Source organism: Aedes albopictus, chromosome 3, assembly GCF_035046485.1.
Source record: "Aedes albopictus strain Foshan chromosome 3, AalbF5, whole genome shotgun sequence".
Taxonomy (NCBI): Eukaryota; Metazoa; Arthropoda; class Insecta; order Diptera; family Culicidae; genus Aedes; species Aedes albopictus.
Window position 1 is genome coordinate 377,211,372 of NC_085138.1, and position 17,985 is coordinate 377,229,356.

The 17,985-nt window shown below is 38.1% G+C and overlaps 2 long non-coding RNA genes and 1 pseudogene across 2 annotated transcripts; 2 read left to right on the forward strand and 1 right to left on the reverse strand.

Moving 5' to 3' along the window:
• Positions 1–1,320: 1,320 nt before the first annotated feature.
• On the forward strand, positions 1,321–2,308 carry LOC134291822 (uncharacterized). Its single transcript, XR_009999298.1, has 2 exons — positions 1,321–1,542; positions 1,608–2,308. It is a non-coding gene; the product is annotated as an uncharacterized LOC134291822 (long non-coding RNA).
• An 8,134-nt stretch (positions 2,309–10,442) lies between these two features.
• On the reverse strand, positions 10,443–11,721 carry LOC134289621 (uncharacterized). Its single transcript, XR_009998582.1, has 2 exons — positions 11,370–11,721; positions 10,443–11,301 (listed from the first exon to the last, which is right to left on the reverse strand). It is a non-coding gene; the product is annotated as an uncharacterized LOC134289621 (long non-coding RNA).
• A 2,896-nt stretch (positions 11,722–14,617) lies between these two features.
• On the forward strand, positions 14,618–17,253 carry LOC134290948 (cap-specific mRNA (nucleoside-2'-O-)-methyltransferase 1-like; annotated as a pseudogene).
• Positions 17,254–17,985: the final 732 nt, after the last annotated feature.

Consider the following 17,985-nt stretch of genomic DNA (forward strand, 5'->3'; position numbering starts at 1 on the left):
AATATAAAAATCTTTTGCAGTCTTACGGCTTTATTTGTTCAAATACGTTCGTGACGAGACCGTCCAGTTCAAACATTCTTGATCATGTGATATGCAAGATAGATGATGCGCATCGCCTGAGTAACCACACCATACTTAATGATTTGAGTGATCACAGCTTGATTTTATCAGAATTCAAAACACAATTTGGCACTAATTTAGTAGAATTAACAAAAAAGGTAATCAATCATGAAAAATTGGAAACCGAATTAAAAAGGTACATTGACGGCATTGGACCCATTGAAGATGTAAATACTTGTTTTCAAGATATAATTTTGAAATATAATACAATTTTGGAAGATTGCACTAAAATAGTTAAAAAATGTGTAAAAATCAAAGGTACGCAATGTGCTTGGATGAACTTTGAGTTATGGACTTTAATTAAAATGAAAAACAACTATTTGAAAAAATTTCGACAAAATCCAAATAACATACGCTTAGCGGAACTATTGAAACACGTTTCAAAGAAATTAGATGTCGCAAAAAAACAAGCAAAGAGGAAACATTTTGAAAGAATTTTGAATAATACATCTCACTCTATATTGTGGAAAAATATTAATGCAATTATAGGTAAATCCAGCAAACAAACTAAACTTTCATTAGAAATCAATGGTGAGAGCATTTGTGACAGTAAATTGATGTGCGAAGCATTCAATGAACATTTTTCGACAGCTGGTGAAAAATTAGCTGGGAATATTACTCCAACAGGTTCGAGTCCATTACGATACATAGAACCAAATGCCCATTCAATTTACCTACAACCGGCCTCAGAAAATGAAGTCGTGCTGTTGATAAATAATTTGAAAACAAACAAAAGTCCTGGCCCTGATCAAATCCCTGCAGAAATCATTAAAAACAATTTTTCAACTTTTTCAAGAATTTTGTCGGAGTCTTTCAATCTAATGATTCAAGAAGGTTTCTACCCGGATTGTCTTAAAACAGCCAAAGTAACTCCAATATTTAAGTCAGGAGACTCCTCACAACTAGATAACTACCGGCCTATATCGACTCTTTCGATTTTCAACAAAATTTTTGAAAAATTACTAGTAAACCGCTTAGTAAATTTCCTGGACATCCATAATACTCTGTATTGTATGCAATATGGCTTTCGCAATGGGAGCAGCACCACAGTTGCCATAACAGAACTAGTTGATAAAATATTAGAAGAAACTGATTCCAAGAAATACGTTGGTGCCTTATTTTTAGATTTAAAGAAGGCTTTTGACACCTTAAATCATAGTATTTTGTTGCAAAAATTAGAGCAATATGGCATTAGAGCAGGGGGTGTGACACTCTAATCTTTTTGGAATCAGTTCAAAAGATTCAAAAAGATTCGAAAAGATTCGAGGTGATTCGGCGGGATTAACAGAAAAACAGGCGGCCGTCAGTCATTTCCAAAATACTGGATCATTTCGTCCAGTGTTTGTTTTGATTTTGTATAAGAAGCCGATCGGATTGCTGACCATGGGAAAGAAAATTGTTTTCCATTTGGTGGACTGAAAGGTATTACTTATTATAATTATCGTTGATAAACCATCTTTTTAAAAACAAAATCTGTTATATTTCAGCCCAGCAATGCGCCCGATTAATGTGCCGTCGTTGAATCTGCACCGTGAGTAGCCGATGCCAAAGGTATACCTACGCGACGACAAGGATCCGCGTAGTAGAAGAAGGTCCGTCGCGATCGATTCCACCGCCTCCACCAGCAGAGCGGGCTCAATACCGAAACTCCCGAATCAAACCGAACCGGATGGGTACCGGAGTACCCTGTGGAGGTACGTCAGCCAAATCCACCAGGCACCAACAAGCACAAGGAAAATGCCGAAATGGTTTCCAGTCGGTCGGACTCACCGTCTGCTCATGAAAAGCAACTATGATGAACGTATTGGTGACGGTATTCCCGTCTGTTTGGTTGCAGTGATGGAATAATATTCAGATTATCTGTCTGCTGAAGTCCTGGAATTGGCAGGTGATTACCGCTCGTGATAACAAGAAGCCCCGAATCACGAATGACTGAAGCATTAGTGCTCTAACGAACCGTAGAAACCTTGATGGGAATAGTCGCAGCTGAACCATCCCCGCAAAAAGGCTTCCATATCGCAACGGTTTAATCAACATGGGCATTCCAATTAATCTGAACTGCGGCTGGTGGGAGGTTTGTTCCTGTGAGGAGTCATCGCGAACATAGGTAATCCTTAGAAACTGCCATAGATAGTTCAGCACCAAAATATGATAAAGGAATAAAGCGAGCGAGTATGATATAAAATGACTTAGGTATTAACCCTTTATAAGGCCGAGAAAACTAGAAGAGTTGTCAAAGCATGCTATTATGGAAATGATTATATACATGATTACATGTACAAAGCAATTTTTGTTTGAAAGAAACTCTCAAAAATTTAGGTGGCAATATAGTTGCCACTGCCCGTTTAGACCAAAAACGCTGGTGGCAATATAGTTGCCACTGCCCGTTTACCCCAAAAACGAGCTTTTGAGGTGGCAATATAGTTGCCACTGCCCGTTTAGGCCACCAGCGCTGGTGGCAATATTCTTGCCACTGCCCGTTTGGGGTACTTTTCTTCTTTTGACTTCGACAAAAAGCCGGAAAAGAGATTTTAGAGTGGATTAGGGCTTAACCCATAATATAAACTGTGTAGTTCAACTCCTGTCAACCCAGAATTTGATTATTTCTTAAAATATTTACTAAATATATAATTTTATAATAAGTTTGAGCTAATTTTCTTCACGCGGTCAAATTTAGCCATTTTTGAGACTACAAATGACTCCTAAATTGTTGTTAAAGCTTTGTTTAGTACCAAAAAAATACCAGGCGTTGTTAGTAATCCCAATTTTGCGTAAACCATAAAAAAAGTTCGAAATAAATTGTTATAAAACAGAAACAAATACAAACAGTAGGTGGCAATATAGTTGCCACTGCCTTATAAAGGGTTAAAAATAATTTTAACAAAAAATGTCACAGAACTCCCATCAATCTCGATCGCTACAAAGGCCTCAAGGCGTGCTCTGGACTTGTTGTGGGTTTAGTTGGTTTAATTAATGACAAATGGAAATGTCGGAAGGGCATGATTTACTAGAATCACTAGTACTGGGTTAATTTCTACCGATCTCCAACTACGAAGCGCTTTCAAAAACAATCAACAAACATCTTTGCGGCCTTCCATGTATATCTACTGGAAGTTATATTCGCTTGTAGGTATTTCGGCATCCTTGCGATGTGATCAGCCCAACACTTTCTGCCAGCTTGACAAAAAAAAGCCGGGCTGTACACTCATATGAAAATTCTGATATATTTAATCAAATGTATGAATCCATTCTTGTTTGAAAGAAACCCAAAGTCTAGGTGGCAATGTAGTTGCCCGTTTAGCGGACTGGAATAACTCCAAAGAGAATTTGATCTATTTTAGTAGGTTTACTAAGTGCATCGTCAACAAGCTTCACAAGACAGAACCGTTTCTTCTTCTATTTTGTGCGGGACCGAATATCCCATGCACTTCTCCAAGGGGAATAATTAAATTATTGATCTATTTTTGAAGTAGGGTGCGTGTGCCAATGTGTCAAAAGAAAGGTTTCAATCTATATTTTGAAGGAAAAATGCAGAAATCATGCCAATACTTGATTTTTGTATTAAAAGTGGCACTGGCCAAAATAGAAGCTCTGCCGCAGTTTTGGCCATATTCATAAGTTTGGTTTCTATTTTGGCCAATCACGTGTATTTCTTATGGGAGTGGCCAAATTAGAAGCACCATGGCCAAAATAGATATATGGGAGCAGATTTTTTAAGGAAAATTATTTTTTTCTTCCAGTTTTTAATCAAAATGTGTGGTTTTCACGGCTGTAATCATCATATTGTATTAGGCAGGCTTATTCTGCGCGGCGTGTGAGGTGAGACGAGTCGAATGAGGTGACAAAAGTCGACTCGCCCCATTTGATTTACATTAGTCGTCTCACGTCACGTGAGACGAAACCGTCCGTCTCACCTCACACGCCGCGCAGAATAAGCCTGAGGATCTACTAGTAAAAAATAAATTCACGCCGATTTAGATCCCAACAGGCTCAATACCGCACTATGGCCAAAACTCCGGACTGGTTAAAACTGAAGCTTCTACCCTATATGAATATGTTTCTAAAGTAGATGGGTAGTAGATGTATTGTCATCAATTCACTTTGGAGGACTTGTTGAACCTTCTTATCGACAAGTTCTGATTATAAGAAGCAATACTTCAAATAGAAATGATTTATTTCTGGAGTAGATGTATTGTACGACAACTTCATAGGAATTGGTGAACTTTCCAATCGACTAGATCTAATTACTGGAAAAAAAATACATACAAAGAAAATCGATCTGTTAATACGTATTGTGCATCAAGAAACAGCTTCAAAGGACTTGATGAATCTTCTTCACGACTAGAACTATGTACTTACTGAAAAAAATGACAAAATTGATCTGGTTTTCAAAGTATATGTATTGTGCGTCACCAAACAGCTTCGGAGGACTTGGTGAACCTTCTTCACGACTAGAACTTCTAAGAAAAATTACAAAGATATTTGATCCGGTTTTCAAAGTATATGTATTGTGCATCACCAAACAGCTTCAGAGGACTTGGTGAACTTTCTTCACGACTAGAACTACTTACTAAGAAAATTGATCTGTTTCTCAAGGTTAACGTATTATGCGTCACCAAACAGCTTCGGAGGACTTGGTGAACCTTCTTCACGACTAGAACTACTTACTAAGAAAATTGATCTGTTTCTCACTAGTGATGAACCCTCCTACGGAGGAAAATCACTTTAATAAAGAATAAAAAAAAATCTGTTTCTCAAGGTTAACGTATTATGCGTCACCAAACAGCTTCGGAGGACTTGGTGAACCTTCTTCGCGACTAGAACTATTTGGTGAACCTTCTTCACGACTAGAACTACTTACTAAGAAAATTGATCTGTTTCTCAAGGTTAACGTATTATGCGTCACCAAACAGCTTCGGAGGACTTGGTGAACCTTCTTCGCGACTAGAACTACTTACTAAGAAAATTGATCTGTTTCTCAAGGAACGTATTATGCGTCACCAAACAGCTTCGGAGGACTTGGTGAACCTTCTTCACGACTAGAACTACTTACTAGGAAAATTGATCTGTTTCTCACTAGTGATGAACCCTCCTACGGAGGAAAATCACTTTAATAAAGAATAAAAAAAAATCTGTTTCTCAAGGTTAACGTATTATGCGTCACCAAACAGCTTCGGAGGACTTGGTGAACCTTCTTCACGACTAGAACTACTTACTAAGAAAATTGATCTGTTTCTCAAGGAACGTATTATGCGTCACCAAACAGCTTCGGAGGACTTGGTGAACCTTCTTCACGACTAGAACTACTTACTAAGAAAATTGATCTGTTTCTCAAGGAACGTATTATGCGTCACCAAACAGCTTCGGAGGACTTGGTGAACCTTCTTCACGACTAGAACTACTTACTAGGAAAATTGATCTGTTTCTCACTAGTGATGAACCCTCCTACGGAGGAAAATCACTTTAATAAAGAATAAAAAAAAATCTGTTTCTCAAGGTTAACGTATTATGCGTCACCAAACAGCTTCGGAGGACTTGGTGAACCTTCTTCACGACTAGAACTACTTACTAAGAAAATTGATCTGTTTCTCAAGGAACGTATTATGCGTCACCAAACAGCTTCGGAGGACTTGGTGAACCTTCTTCACGACTAGAACTACTTACTAGGAAAATTGATCTGTTTCTCACTAGTGATGAACCCTCCTACGGAGGAAAATCACTTTAATAAAGAATAAAAAAAAATCTGTTTCTCAAGGTTAACGTATTATGCGTCACCAAACAGCTTCGGAGGACTTGGTGAACCTTCTTCACGACTAGAACTACTTACTAAGAAAATTGATCTGTTTCTCAAGGTTAACGTATTATGCGTCACCAAACAGCTTCGGAGGACTTGGTGAACCTTCTTCACAACTAGAACTTCTAAGAAAAATTACAAAGATATTTGATCTGGTTTTCAAAGTATGGTATGTGGGGGCAAGATGGGTCAGGGGGCAAGATGGGTCAGTACCGTTTTCAACCGTACGATTTATTTTTTGAATCTTTCTATAATTTTCCGAGATGAACGACGTGGATACACAAAAAAGTGATATATTGTTTTTAAAATTCTTTACGTTCCTTACGCAGAAAAAAAAATAAAACATTTTTTCGTTATACTCCTTATGCTATACATTCCATATAACTACGTGTAATGTGTAGACGGGGCAAGATGGGTCACCCTAATTTTTCGGTATGTTTGCATATTTTTTAAAAATGTTTTATTTTTCATAGAAAGGCTATTATGTCACCTACATTATCGAAGCGACTAGAGCGCTGAAAATTTGTGAACATATTTTTAATATTTTTCTACAAAAAATATAAGTTTTCAAAGTTTTTTATGGCTACCTGAATAAAAATATTCTATTTCTGAGAATAATCTACAGATATGTTTCAACACTTATTTCATGTAATCTGTACGTATGTGAAGCTTAGATGTATAGAGAAAAAATAGAAGATCTAGTATTTTTTGTTGGAGAAGAATCGAATTTCTGATAGCTGACCCATCTTGCCCCCGTAGAAATGAGGTGGGGCAAGATGGGTCATGTTTTGACAATAGGAGGCTATCAGTGAAGTACTAGATTGAAAGTAGTGAGCTGGATTTTTGTATGGTGAGATGATCGATTCTCCATTTCTGCAATGAAAAGGTGCAAACAGCGTGGGTTATATGATTTCTTGACTAATTTGATGCTGGTTGAGCAAAAGTTTGGGTAACTGTGTTGTTGTATTATTTATTTCTTGCAACTTCAACAACACAGTTACCCAAACTTTTGCTCAAACAGCATCAAATTAGGCAAGAAATCATATAACCCACGCTGTTTGCACCATTTCATTGCAGAAATGGAGAATCGATCATCTCACCATACAAAAATCCAGCTCACTACTTTCAATCTAGTACTTCACTGATTGCCTCCTATTGTTTGTCAAGAAGCAGGTTTCAAACTGTATGACCTTTCTATACCCTTATATCATAGCTGACTAGTGTATCCGGAAGTCGTGATAGAAAACAGAGAAATGCTATTTATATTCAGAATGTTATAGGGATCCATTTCTTAGGTGACCCATCCTGCCCCCACTTACCATATATGTAATGTGCGTCACCAAACAGCTTCAGAGGACTTGGTGAACCTTCTTCACGACTAGAACTACTTACTAAGAAAATTGATCTGTTTCTCAAAGTATACGTATTGTGCGTCACCAAACAGCTTCGGAGGACTTGGTGAATCTTCTTCACAACTAGAGCTTCTAAGAAAAATTACAAAGATATTTGATCTGGTTTTCAAAGTATATGTATTGTGCGTCACCAAACAGCTTCAGAGGACTTGGTGAACCTTCTTCACGACTAGAACTACTTACTAAGAAAATTGATCTGTTTCTCAAGGTTAACATATTATGCGTCACCAAACAGCTTCGGAGGACTTGGTGAACCTTCTTCACGACTAGAACTACTTACTAAGAAAATTGATCTGTTTCTCAAAGTATACGTATTGTGCGTCACCAAACAGCTTCGGAGGACTTGGTGAATCTTCTTCACAACTAGAGCTTCTAAGAAAAATTACAAAGATATTTGATCTGGTTTTCAAAGTATATGTATTGTGCGTCACCAAACAGCTTCAGAGGACTTGGTGAACCTTCTTCACGACTAGAACTACTTACTAAGAAAATTGATCTGTTTCTCAAAGTATACGTATTGTGCGTCACCAAACAGCTTCAGAGGACTTGGTGAACCTTCTTCACGACTAGAACTACTTACTAAGAAAATTGATCTGTTTCTCAAGGTTAACGTATTATGCGTCACCAAACAGCTTCGGAGGACTTGGTGAACCTTCTTCACGACTAGAACTACTTACTATGAAAATTGACCTGTTTCTCAAGGTTAACGTATTATGCGTCACCAAACAGCTTCGGAGGACTTGGTGAACCTTCTTCACGACTAGAACTACTTACTATGAAAATTGATCTGTTTCTCAAGGTTAACGTATTATGCGTCACCAAACAGCTTCGGAAGACTTGGTGAACCTTCTTCGCGACTAGAACTACTTACTAAGAAAATTGATCTGTTTCTCAAGGTTAACGTATTATGCGTCACCAAACAGCTTCGGAGGACTTGGTGAACCTTCTTCACGACTAGAACTACTTACTATGAAAATTGATCTGTTTCTCAAGGTTAACATATTATGCGTCACCAAACAGCTTCGGAGGACTTGGTGAACCTTCTTCACGACTAGAACTACTTACTAAGAAAATTGATCTGTTTCTCAAGGTTAACGTATTATGCGTCACCAAACAGCTTCGGAGGACTTGGTGAACCTTCTTCACGACTAGAACTACTTACTAAGAAAATTGATCTGTTTCTCAAAGTATACGTATTGTGCGTCACCAAACAGCTTCGGAGGACTTGGTGAATCTTCTTCACAACTAGAGCTTCTAAGAAAAATTACAAAGATATTTGATCTGGTTTTCAAAGTATATGTATTGTGCGTCACCAAACAGCTTCAGAGGACTTGGTGAACCTTCTTCACGACTAGAACTACTTACTAAGAAAATTGATCTGTTTCTCAAGGTTAACGTATTATGCGTCACCAAACAGCTTCGGAGGACTTGGTAAACCTTCTTCATGACTAGATCTGCTTACTAAGAAACACTACAAAGGTAATTCATCTGCGTCACTAAACAATTTCAGAGGAATAAGATTGTCTTGACTTACCACATGTCATAACATAAAGTAGTATATTTACCTATTAGAATGAATACCTTTATTTAATTACATATATGTACTTACCCGTATGCATGAACTGTTGTATGGCACCGTGTGGTGCCCTTAATTCGTGCGGGTTCAATTTCGCTAACTCATAACTTTTAGGGATCACAATTGTAAAAATGATAATTATTATTGAATTGTCCAAATTTCACTTTATGTAAACACAGTTATAGCTAAATAAAGTAAAATTGAATTAGATTAAATTAAATATTATCAGTTAGCAAAATTTGAACCCGCACGAAATGAGGGCACTCTATGGTATGGATTGCGACCAGTTACTTCCAGAAGTGAACTGTTTCTTAAAGTAAAAGTATCACCTAACAACTTGAGAGGACATGGTGAGCCTTTTCAGTGACAAATTATTATTACTTTCAAGTACCGTGAGGTCGTCATTCACCGCTCATGCTCCATTCACCGCTTGAACATAAATCGTATGAAACGAACGGTGAATGGCGACCTTACGATATATCTTATGGACTATAAAACAAATGATGAATTTTGTATCACCTAACAATTTGAGAGGACATGGTGAACCTTTTCAACGACAAGTTGTCATTACAGTCTTGGCCAGAGAACTCCCCCTCTGAATGTGAATTTCGGATGTTTTTAAATACCCATCGAAACAACCTCCCCACCCCCCCCCCAAGCAGTACAATTTATTCAAAGACACTATAAAAATGTGAAATAACAATAAGTTAAAAAACTAACTAATCTGGAGCTCGATTTGAATAGGTCGTATGTGCTTTTGTCGATATAAAATTCGATCAGTTTATTTTAGTTACTGTAGGAAGATATTTTGGTGACTCTTGTTGATGGAATGGAAAGCCTGTCTTATGAGGAACAGGCTGTATGTATCAAAATCTTTAAAATTTCAATGGTTTTCGCTATAAGCCAATCCAACTGATCGAATTTATATCGACAAAAGCACATACGACCTATTCAAATCGAGCTCCAGTAATAACAGACCGCAATAAATTAACTTCGACACTAAGGGAAGGATGTCATCCACCAGCTCAAAGCAAAGGAGTTGATAAGGGTAGTATCGCAGTTGAATTCATCGCCCAGATGAGCCACCTGTTTGTGTCGCATTAAAGTTAATATCTGGAAAATTGGACGGACACCGAATCAAGTGTAGAAAAAAGTACAAGAAAGTAATAAGAGTATTAAATATTTAGAATATGAGAACTGCTTAGATCACCAAAGCCGGAAAGATACGATGTTTAGGGCTTGTTGCAAAATGTCGGGCAATAACCCTGCAAAATAGGTGTATGCTTCAGATCCGGTTGGTACAAAAAGACGTGGAATGAAGTGAAAAAAAAATAGCAAATCATGTTGAACGTGATCTGGCCAACCGAGGATGGAGAGCGGCATGAATGAAATGTAGAACAAGGGCAAAATTAAGGTACAGAAAATGCTGGTTTTACCCCTTTATAAGGCCGAAAAAACTAGAAGAGTTGTCAACGCATATTACTATGGAAATAATTATATACATGATAACATGTACAAAACAATTTTTGTTTGAAAAATCGAGGTGGCAATATAGTTGCCACTGCCCGTTTAGGCCACCAGCGCTGGTGGCAATAATCTTGCCACTGCCAGTTTAGGGTACTTTTCTTCTTTTGACTTCCACAAAAAGCCGGAAAAGAGATTTTAGAGTGGATTAGGGCTTAACCCATAATATAAACTGTGTAGTTCAGCTCATATCAACCCATAATTTGATTATTTCTTAAAATATTTACCAAATCTGTAGTTTTACAATAAGTTTGAGCTAACTTTCTTCACGCGGTCAAATTTGGCCCCTTTTAAAAACTACAAATGGCTCCCAAGTTGTTGTTTAAGCTTTGTTTAGTACCAAAAAAAATACCAGGCGTTGTTAATAATCCCAATTTTGCGTAAACCAAAAAAGAAGTTCGAAATAAATTGTTATATGTAAAACAGAAAAAAATAAAAACAGTAGGTAGCAATATAGTTGCCACTGCCTTATAAAGGGTTAAAACTGATAGGAATAAAAATTTAATAGCACTTACTTGGGCAGTTGTTTGGTTTTGTTAACCAGAATCCTGATTGAAGTTTTTAGCTTATTGATCTTTATTGATCATATTGTGCAGCTTGGTTGCACACGGTTGGGAAAAGTCAAAATCGCTGGTGATATGCCCCTGATTTCCTGGAACACCGGATCCTGAATCGTTACCTGCTCCCACTGATTCTGTTGCAGCCGACGAAAAATTTGACGACACATAACTAGGGATATTTTCTGGAGATTATGGATTGGATTAGAATTTCATCAGAACAGGGCTTTGGGCAGTTCCAACCGTTCCATCCGACTGTTGTTGACAGTGGTCATCTACAGATGCTTACAAGCAACACCTTATTTGCTGACGGCTTTCCTGTAAACAAGAAGAGTAATAACCAACTCGATTTTAAAACATTTACGGCAGTAAAATGTTCAACATACCTGAAAGCAATGAACGACCGGTGCCGAAGGGATTGTATACCTCCTGTACAGCGATTCCTAGCACTCTCCCACCAGATTCTGCTTTTGAGCAAGCTTTCCGGATCCCAGGTTTCCCAGGTTTTCCCAAAATCGCCGAATAACACGAACACCGTTGCTGACCACTTTTTTTCACGAGAAAAAAAAACAAACGCGGCGATTGTTTTGGCGGGATAGTTTTTGACAGATCACGCTCAAAACACTGAAGCAAAAGTTATCTCAAATTCTTTGGTCGAAATTTGACTGATTCAGAGAGATTCAAAAAGATTCCGAAAAGATTCAAAAATGATTAAGCTCAAAAGATCAGAGTGTCATCCCTTCGCATTAGAGGTGTTGCAAACAGAATCATCAGTAGCTACTTAAATAATAGAACTCAGTTTGTTGCGTATGATGGTGTTACTAGTTCAATGAAGCAAATAAATATTGGTGTCCCTCAGGGAAGCAACATTGGGCCGCTATTGTTCTTGATCTACATAAACGACATTAGCAAAATTCGTCTTGTGAGTACTCCAAGGTTATTTGCCGACGATACGGCTTTATTCTATCCCAACGCTGATCCAAGATCGATTATTTCAAGCATGAGTAGTGATTTACAATTTCTTTATGAATATTTTTCCGATAATTTACTTTCACTGAACTTGAAAAAAACAAAATATATGATATTTCGATCCCCCAGGAAAGTGCTTCCGAATCTTCCCGATTTATTGATGGGTACTAACGTCATCGAGAGAGTAGATTATTTTAAATATTTAGGTATAGTTCTTGATTGTACATTATCATGGGATCAACATATTAAAGAAGTTGAGCAAAAAGCTTCGAAGATGTGTGGAATATTCAGAAGAGTTAGTAGCTTCATTCCTCGAAGAGCTTTGCTTATGTTTTACTACGCTCATATTCATTCTCATTTCAACTATTTGATTATTGCATGGGGAAGAGCTTGTAAATCAAAACTGAAAAAAATACAAGTATTACAAAATCGATCTATCAAATTAATTTACAATTTACCGTTTCTGTTTCCATCCGTTCGGTTATATTCAGATTTTCCTCATAAAATCTTACCAATACAAGGCATGTGTGAAGAGCAAACATTACTCCTAATCCACAATATGTTACACAACCCTGCGTGCATTCACAATTTAGCGATTAATATGGTACCTCGGCTGCACTACACTAGGCAAGTTAATCATCTCTCACGGCCTCGTGTATATTCGAATTTCGGTCAAAAACGATTTACTTTTGTCGGGCCATCTGAATTTAATAAGCTACCCAGAGATATACAGACGATAACTGCTCGTCAGCATTTCAAATTCAAAATTAAATGTTTTTTGTTAAAACAAATACCACAACTCTTGCTATAATCTTCCATCTTTTCTTTATTTTCGTTTATTTATATGTTAACCGTCATAAATAACTTAAAGATAGTTTGTTAATTATATGATATGTTAGAATTAGTAAAACTTTAGTTTATAATTCATATTCGTGCTTCTTTAAAAGGACGCTTAGTCCACTAGAAGCACATTAATGTTTTCTTTTGCTACTTCGTTCTCTTATTAGATGTCAATTTTTTTATTATTATTCTCAGCCATTTAAATAATTGTTGTTTTGTTATTTTAATTGTTGTGTTGCCTGTTGGCTGAGAACAGAGTGTCCACTACCAGGGAGCTCACTACGGAGCTTTTTGGTGTGGGGGAGAGCGGAGGGTCACTCTATTCTCTATTCTCTCTAATCATTCTAATGAAATATTTCTGAATTGACGGCTAGTAAAACGATTAGCAATTAGGTATACTTTCAAAACTTCAATATCTTAAACATTATATTGTGGATTTGGAAGAAAACCGAAGAATGAGCATCGCTCAAACTTCACTGCATTACTAGCGAACTTAAGGGGAAATGAGACGAACTCACCATGGTAGTCAGAAGCATTTTTCCATGATAAAAAACAAAAACTAATTTCACACAAAATTCCGAACTTGCTAAGCTATTGTACACTGACAAAAAAGCAAACTTAATGATTATAAGACTCTCAAACATAATAGGTATAAGGTTTTGAAATCATTGTTTTTATGTATGAAAACATAAATTTTAAAACGACCCTATTATTCAATTATTCAATATGAGGCGACTCATAAGATGAATATATGTATTCTTTACTTTTATGTTTGTGTTATTATGAACTTTATGGTTGCTGTGTTATAGCTAAAATTTATGTTTCTTCAAACATAATTTCAAAGTTTGGCAAAAGCAGATGCTTCAGACTCTAGTTTAATTTAAAAACACTTCACTAATACTTTACTTTTGCAAAAGAAAATAAAAAATGAATAACTCTTTTAAAGAAAAACTAGAAAGGACGAGCAAGTTCCTTTTAATTCTACTACTGTGCTTATCTTCGGACAGATAGGCCTATTTCGTCTGTGACTTACAGACTTCTTCAGTGTCAAGTGCTCGACACAGACGAAATAGGCCTATCTGTCCGAAGATAAGCACAGTAATAGAATTAAAAGGAACTTGCTCGTCCTTTCTAGTTTTTCTTTAAAAGAGTTATTCATTTTTTATTTTCTTTTGCAAAAGTAAAGTATTAGTGAAGTGTTTTTAAATTAAACTAGAGTCTGAAGTAACAAGTTCTACTAAAAGCTCTAAAGTAATAGTAAAGAAAAGCAGATGGCGAAAAACGACGAGCGAGGTGGCAAGCTGAGATGGTAGCTGTAAAATAATCTGATTGCGGTTCTGACGGTCGTTTTAGAAGGTAAGGGGCTGTCCATAAACCACGTGGTCATTTTTTTTGGGACTTTTCAAACCCCCCCCCCCCCCCCCCCATTTGTCCATACAAAATTTTTAATTTGTCCATACAAAATGGTCATTGGCCGAACCCCCCCATGACCACGTGGTTTATGGGCAGCCCCTAAATATTGATGTTGTGTAGCAAATCGCCATTTGCTTAATTGCCTTTTATTTCTACATGACAAACTAGGGTTTTAACCGACGAACAACGATTCCTATCGGGATTCCTGCAGTGCATCTAAAACCGCACCATTCTGGACAGATCCAACGCATCTTAGCAGCGGTGAACATTTCCGGAATCTTCGTCCCAAACCAGCAGATTAATCTTAACATTATCATGGATATCGCGTACCCTAATGAAAAACTCTGCGGAATTCATGAGACAAGTTCATAGGACGGGAGGTTTTCTGGGATGCTGAGTTAGATTGACCAATATGGCGTTTTTGCTGCAGCCAACCTACGCTGAGATTCGGTTGAGCTGGAAGGAAGACGAGGTGCAGGACCAACGCAGGGTTCACTTCCTGTTGCAGTCGACGACGATGGCGATGCGGAGCACGAGGATTACAATGCATCAGAAACGATGTCAGGCTGTATCATATGGCGTATAGACGCACTTTTCGCAACTTCTTCGAAAACCACCCCTGATGTGAATAAAAATAATAATTTTAATAAAATTGATTAAATAATATTTTTTTTTCAAAACAGAAGTAATTAAAAATAATTGCTATGAATATAATTTTTATTTGAAAGGAACACATAAAAACTATAATTTTTCAAAACATAAAAGCTATAAGGCTCACACATAAATTTTATATAATCAACGCAAATAATTTGTCTGCGCTTCAAATCATAATTTTTATTGTTCGTGCAGTTGAAAATCGGAATTTTTGACACGCGAAAATCGATGTTTCTCCTAAATCGTGTGTCGGACGTACGTCGGGCACAGTGCGCTGGATAGAGGGACAGGTCCGCTGTCCAGCGCACTACGTCCGACGTTAGGTTTCACGTATGGATTTTGAGAAAATTGGATTGTCGGGTGTGGGGAATCTTCGGGTTTCAACCGCGACGACAATATATGGGATGAATCTTATGTTTGTTATGTTTCTCATCCATATATTTTATTTGGGATGACAAATTGCAAAAAATTATGTAGTTTCACATATAATAAGTATACGGAAAATCGTCTCAGTGTACCCGTGCGCTTACTATTTTTAATTAATTAATACTTTTCAGATTGCGTTTTCGCAAAAAAAAGCCGATCGACATTACCGAAACAATTTTTCTAATTAATAGCGGCTAGCGTACCGTTTCACCTTAACCACCAACACCACATGCTCACTCAAGTGCTCATTCACGAAAAATTTGGCGCGCTTGCACTGACAGACGCCCAGATAGGATAAAGTCGTGATTAGTCCTGTTCAACGACGTAGGTTGAACTTGCTCGAACTTGCTCGCACTTGCTCCATCCCGCTCTTTCTCATTTGTTGACAAATGGGTATGAGTAGGATGCAGCAACTTCGAGCAAGTTCGAGCAAGTTCAACCTACGTCGTTGAACAGGACTATTGTCAACACGGCGTCGGACTGAAAACGAAAACATCAGGGATGCATGTCGGGTCGGATGAGGAATGACAGAAAGTTCGCTGAAAACTTCGCTTCGCTAGTGCAACCACAAACGAAGATACAGACGGAGCAGTAATCGTTTTTTTCGGTACCACTTTCTTTTTCACCCTTTTGCAAGCCCCTCTTGTTTTGCGTAATTGGCACCCTTCGGTGAACCCCTTGAACGGGCGAATTGAGCGAAATGTCAAACGACTTGTCAACAACTTGTTTGTTTACAAATCTTCCGCCGTTTAGTGACGACGTGTCGGTTTGGTGGACATCCTGACCAAATCATACGGAAAAGTGTCCAGTCCGGCCAGCTCGGAACGATATCTAGTTTGTTAGAATCGAAATTCGCTATTTGCAAGATACCTGCAATCGACCAATCTAGTTTTGTGGGAGAACAAGCACTGCGTTCATGAGGAATTGATGAGTAAAGTTTCCTGATGACCCTGAAGATGATGATGGAAAAGGACACATCTTTCTCCAACTACATTCGTGATTACAAAATAGGAATTGGCCGACAGATTCAGGGACAGAAAAACAATCAACAACATTCGAGGAGACTTCGTTCGTCAATCGGAAAACCGAATCGACCGACAACTGTTTCAGGAAACGCTGTGGCGTCAACGAAAGTTGGATCACAAACCACGTCTCTTGCCGACGGATGGATTTGCAAAATGTGTGCTGGATTATGCGTTAAAATGTTCCCAGCGACCGGTTCCACGTTGTTTGGAAGCGACCGCTGAATAAGTTGTTCAAGAGTACAACCAATTATTGGTTCTTCATGCCGGTGGATACCTATAACGGTCGATCAGGGCGGTGTTTTTTGAGCAACGTGATCTACGATCGGGACAAATCCAGTTCAACACGCAAATTAAGGAATCCCGGTTGGTTCTACCACCGCGGATGGTTCTATACAGGGAAAGTTTTGAAGAAAATTCCGCGAAAGGTAAGCCATCGTATCCGATATATCTGTGTAAACAAATTTCACATTCTTTTCTCATAAAATTACTCTGTTTTAGCATCCAGGATGAAGAAACGCAGAAAATCGTTCACGCACATCATCGATGCAGTGCTCCTGAGTGGTCTGGACGTTCGCCAAAGCCATGAATCTTAGCCCAACAAAATGATGCCGCTGCTGTTTGGCCGGTGCAAAATTTTACTTTCGATGATGAAATTAGATGGCTTCTTCAGCAATGCCTCGATCCACGAGGTAATCAACAGCGCCAAAGTGCTCGAAAGCGACTTGAAACGTTCCGATGGGGCGGAAATAAAGTGATTCTACAATCTCCGAGGGTCGCTCTTCGCGTGGAGTGTGCAGAGGTTCGAAGGGAACCGAGAAGCAGCTGGATTTTGGGAAGACTCTGCAGACCGGTCATGTGAGCCTGGAGCAAAACCAACCAAATCTACTCGTCGGCGCTACGTTTCGAGGCGCCCAGAAATCTCAGTAGGATTTCAATCAGTTGATCGAGAAATGCGCCGATAAAAAGTTAGTGATGTGAACTGGTGCTAGGTTTAAGGTAGTTTCGGAAGCAAATTACCCAGTGTATCACCCTCATTCTTGTTTACGGACGTATCGGTTTTCTAACGTATTTGAATCGTTCGAATCCGTAGCCCATTTGATTTTGTTGGCGTAAACGGAAATGTGAACGATTTACGTTCGAATGTGGATTCGATCGAAAACAAGAATGAGGGTGTAGGTATGTATTATGATTTTGTTGTTTAATGTTCTCAATAAATTATCTAATCCCTACAGTTAGGTACTCAACTTGAAATAAAGACTAGTGTACCCAATTATTTAACTACTTAGGAACCATCCATATACCAAGTGAACTGAAACCTGACTTGATCCCTCTCCTTACCAAATGAACAAGCGCGGTCTTTTAGTTATGCAACATGACGATAGAATCCGCTTTGGAAAGTAAATCGTTGGTATTTCAGTTTACACTATCAAAAACAAATAGGTCATGAATTCCAACGAATCATATACGATTGATATCTTGCGTCACCATGCAATTTGGGAGGACGTGGTGAATCTAGTTAGAACAAACATGCTTGGACTTCTGGAACAACTGCAGAAGGTATTGGTTAATGATATCAATTTAAACTTACTCCTGAATCACCATGAAGTTTGGGAGGACGTGGTGAACCTTATTATTAGAACAAACCTACATGACCTCTGGAACAACTCCAAAATGT